Source organism: Hipposideros armiger, unplaced genomic scaffold (assembly GCF_001890085.2).
Source record: "Hipposideros armiger isolate ML-2016 unplaced genomic scaffold, ASM189008v1 scaffold_1265, whole genome shotgun sequence".
NCBI classification, from domain to species: Eukaryota; Metazoa; Chordata; class Mammalia; order Chiroptera; family Hipposideridae; genus Hipposideros; species Hipposideros armiger.
In genome coordinates, this window is record NW_017732615.1 from 160,275 (window position 1) to 165,295 (window position 5,021).

Consider the following 5,021-nt stretch of genomic DNA (forward strand, 5'->3'; position numbering starts at 1 on the left):
GCAAGGATGTGGAGAAATTTGAACACTTGCACACTGTTGGCGGGAATACAAAATGATGCAGGCACTATGGGAAACATTATGAAGATTACTTAAAAATTAAAAATAGAATTAACATATAATCCAGTAACCCCAGTTATGGGAATTTATCCGAAAGAACTGAAATCAAGATCTCAAAGAGATATTAGTACTTCTATGTTTGTTGCAGCATTACTCACAATAGCCAAGATGCGGAAACAATATAAATGTCTATCGACAGATGAAAAGATAAAGAAAATGTGGTACATACATACAATGGAATGTTCTATGATCCTAAAAAAGAAGGAAATTCTGCAATATGTGACAACGTGGAGGAGCCTTGAGGACATTATGTTAAGTGACATAAGCCAATCACAGACAACAAATACTGCATGGCTCTATTAGATACTCATGAAGTATCTAAAATAGTTAAGTTCATAGATTCAAAGAGTAGAATGGTGGTTGCCAGGGACTGGGGAGAAGGAGAAATGGGGAGTTACTAATTAACAAACATACAGTTTCAGTTAAGCAAGGTGAAGGAGCTCTAGAGATCTGTACAACATGGTACTTACAGTCAATGATAATATATTTTACACTTAAAAATTTTTTAAGAGAGTGGATCTTATATTAACGTTCTTACCAGTATAAAAAAAAAGTAAAAAATAGTCATTGAATTCATGAGCAAGGCCTACCAGGCTTGTTCTGCCCCAGAAACTCAAAGGCACATTGCTGTAGATCCCAGAGACAAAGTTTTAAAATAATGATCCCTCAGTTACAGCAAGGTAATTTTTAAAATTAATAAGCACTTATTATATGTTTCATGCTTTCTAGCTATTTTGACCATTTTACAATTTAATTATGTTTTTATTTCAAGTGTAAAATAATTGAAAGGAGTTTCACTCATTATAATATTAGCTATAGTAAATTTTCTGCAATCTTGCCACCTTCAGAGCCATTTGGGCATGCTGGTTTATGTTATCACAGCAGTTCAACATCTAGTCAATTAAATCTGAAGAAACCCAGTTAGTCATTAGGCGATTTGAATGTATAATAATAAACAAATGGGTTTGTTGATTGCTTTGGCTGAATTGATTAAATGCCTCAGAGAGTAATAGTAGAAACATTTCAGTTTGTATGGCAGCTTTACATTTCTGCTTTCCAGTAATTATAATCTCTGATGAGCCAACACTTCCAAAGGAAAAACTGAAAATTTCTGAACTGGTGTCTCATTTACAATGTATTATTATCTTCGTATATTTACCTGAAATAGAGAATTAGCAAAAACAAAACCAAAGTACAGCAGAATAGATAAGCTGCCAGTCCCCAGCCAGAATTCATCTAGAGTAGTTAAATATGCACACAATCACTATTTCTGTATCTGTGAGGCGATTAGAAAGTGATATGCATTATCAGCCCACAAATTCAAATGTGTGCTTCATTCCAAGTTGCTTTAGACATTGCCTCTTGGCACATCTGCCTGTAGTAATGAACTTCAAAACATGTCAAGGTCACTCATTCTGTGTTTCAAAGACTTAGGGAACCATTCATCTACACATCTTGTAATGTGCATCTTAATGACTATGGCAGCAGCCCTGAACTTGTGCTGCTCAGGTATCCACTGTGATGAGCATAATTGACTATGGTCCTAGTAGCTGCCCCTCCGAATACACCACTGCATTTGCACTAAGGTCACAATTCCCACAGGTGGCTCCCAGTCAGTGACTGAGCATGATGCAGATACAAATGTGGTCCTGCTACTCTGCAACATGAGACCCCTTGGATGAGTATCTTAGCTCGAGGAATCCCCGTTGGTTTGGCTGAATCGCTCTTGGAACTGCACTGCCGTCTGAGACTCTTGCTACCCCACCTTCCTTCCCTCTCTGCTTCTGAGGAGTCAGACCTTTGTTTCCCTCCAAGGACTCTTTCTGTCTACTCCTGCTTTTCTCCCCGTTTATCCATGACAGCTGCTACACTCTCTTGCACAGCTAACCCCATCTTGACGTCTGCTGTTTGGAGGACCCAAACTCACAATAACCATGGTTTTAATACTGTCTCTCAAAGCAAAATCAAGGTAACCTGTGGTGTATGAATGAATTGTAAATAATGGAAAAAATAATGCTGGACCTAGAGAAAAATAAAAACCTGATTGTTTAATAGTTTTCTTGTCAGGGTCACAAATTAACTATAAAACCAGTTGATATTTTCTGGTGTTACTTCCTTTTATTTTGCATGTCAAAAATATCCACAGCAGCACATTGCAATGATAAAAAGTCTGGCTTCTCCTGATGTGCACTCTCTATTATTCAAAGGTTGATGTAGAGATATTGAAAACTATCTTTCATGTAAGAATTTATAGTTTTTGAGTAACTAATACATTTTAGAACATTATTAAAAAAAAAAAACCCACAACCTAGTTCCAAAGATACCATGACAATCATAGTTACCATTTTAGTATGCTGTTTTCTGTATTTTTTCTATGCATATATTTATGTCTACAAAGATGAGATAATAGTATATACATAAATTTCGTGTCCTGCTTTTGCTTATGGTATTAAAATTTTTTATAGAATACTTTTTTTTAAAGATTTTATTGGGGAATTGGGGGAGGGGAACAGACAAGTTGCTGTCCATTTGTTCTTCAGTCTAGTTGTGGAGGACATCGCTTCACTGGCCCATGTTGGTATTATCATTGTGCTCTTGCCAGGTGAGGCAGTCGCTTGCTGGCCGTTGGACAGCCGCTCACAGTGGCTCATTGCAGCTCACGAAAGCTCACGCCCGCTGCTGGCCAGCCTCACTGCAGCCTACGCTGTCGCTGGCGACTCACGGCAGCCCAGCTCCAGGTCGAGCTGTTGTCCACCATCTTCACTATAGAGGGCGCAGTGTCACTGGCCCATGTGGGATCCGAACTGGTGCCCTGCTGCTCAGAGCTGGCATCCCAAGCCAACTCTTAACCAATGCACCACTCGGCCAGCCCTAGAATACTTTTAATAGCTGCACAATATTGCATTATGCATTATCCTATCATTCCACTCTATTATTTACTCAACTATTTATTTATCCTTGGAATTCAGATAATTTCTAATTTTCTGACTATTTTAAACAGCCGATAATGATATCCTTGTATAACTTTAGTCTGCATTTTGGGATTTTTTTTTCCTTTATATACTCATAGATTCCCTAGAAGTCCTTCCTGGCTTCCTGATAAGCTTGCAGCTTGAGAAGAATCCACAGGCTTACTCCCCACATCCACATATCATGTTAGAAGGATATGGGCCTAGCAATCAGAAGATTCACTATTCCACTAATTAGCTGGATGTCCTACACAAGTCTCTACTTTAGAGTCCACGAGTGTAAAATCAGGAAGTTGAATTAGATTGTCCTTATTATTCCACCCATGTTTAATATTCCTTAAACATTTGCTTAGTAGACCTAGCTCCTATCCAGCACCATAATTCTTCTTATACCTTTAAGGCTGTATAGACACAAAGGAACGCTACTGGTAATGGGTCCTAGGATATTACTGTTTACTATCTTTATACCACAGAGAACACTCAACATTATATAGGAATATGGCTGGTCTTGTGACTCACCCCTCTCAAACACATAACTTATTGTTGTCTGTGTGTTTTTCAATTACTTTTGGCTTCTAAGTATTAAGAAGTATATTATAGCTATGTGAGCCTGCTTACTGACCCTTCTAATATTAATCCAAGCCAAAATATTGTTCACTTGCTAGATATTAAAATACCATATTTAAATTTTTTCTTCTGCATCCCCTGAATTTACATCTGGCTCAATCTTCATAAAAACTATATTAAGTGTTTCTCTGTGCATGAACTTGTGCTAGGAATTACGAAGACATTATTTTTGATGATGCAGGATTTCTAATTGAAAAACCACAACACTGAGGACAAAGAAGCATCTAATCAACCCGTCTGTATCTCAGTGCCTGCCGGGGACTGAGGGTCTCTCCAGGGACGTCAGAAAAGGAGGGTTCTAAGGAATTCTGAGTTTGGGGAGGCTGGAGCCGGTGCAATATTGTGCTCCTCAGAGAGAAGACGTGTGAAGGAAATGGAATTCTGGAAGCTTTTCAAATTAAGTTGCAAGGCTTAGGGTCTGCCAGAGAGAGAACATTTCAAGATCTGAGATCTAAATTAGGAAAGATATTTTTCCTGATAAAGGTAGAAGCAACCGTTTAATGATTTAGATTGAAAATAAATCAGATACAGAATAAATACGAATGATAATAACTTTAGGAAAGGCAGGTCTTAGCAAATGGCAGTGCAAACAAGTAATGGGAGTTAGTGTGGGGACCAGCAGCTGATCCAGGTTCTTCCCTTTGTGGGAGTCTGATGTGTGGAATTGAACTTTGCAGAGAATCAAGCAAATGGCCAGTCAGAGGGGTATGCTGAGGAGGTGGTAGCCTCTGAAAACTATCCACAGATTGTTGGAACTCATGCCAGCAAAAGTTCTTAAAGGAGAAAAAGTAGACGTGAGGCCAGCCACCTAGAAGCACCTGTCACAGTCTGAGGCACAAGCTGAGAAATGTATGTTTGAGTCTCCAGAGAGGGAATAGCTCAATCATGCCCGAGATTCTAGTGACTGTGCTCATGGATGAGCCACACCCCCTGAGAGCCTTGTGCCTACTCCTTCAGCCTTTCACCTGAGGGATCCGTCCCCACCCCCATTTCAGTCCCCACCACTGTCTCTCCTCAAACTTTGTGGAGTCCCTCCTCATTCTGGCATCCACTACTGGCATCTCCTGTCGTTTCCATTACCTCCTCATTTAGCTGGACCTCCCCCTGGGCCATTTCACCTGCCCCTCACTTTAATCCAGCCGCCTTTCCCCACCAAATACTACAGTGAGGCCTCCACCAGATGTCTACATGAAGGCCTTTGGAACCCTCTAACCACCATGGCGGCCAAGATTTGGGCATTCTACCCGCTACAGTGAGTGAAGCTGAATTTGAAGAGATCACAAAGTGATTTTTGTATCTATATTCATC

The 5,021-nt window shown here is 39.8% G+C and overlaps 1 pseudogene; it reads left to right on the forward strand.

Moving 5' to 3' along the window:
* Positions 1-5,001, forward strand: part of LOC109377033 (cleavage and polyadenylation specificity factor subunit 7 pseudogene) — a 12,190-nt pseudogene extending 7,189 nt beyond the window's left edge.
* The last annotated feature ends 20 nt before the right edge of the window (positions 5,002-5,021 follow it).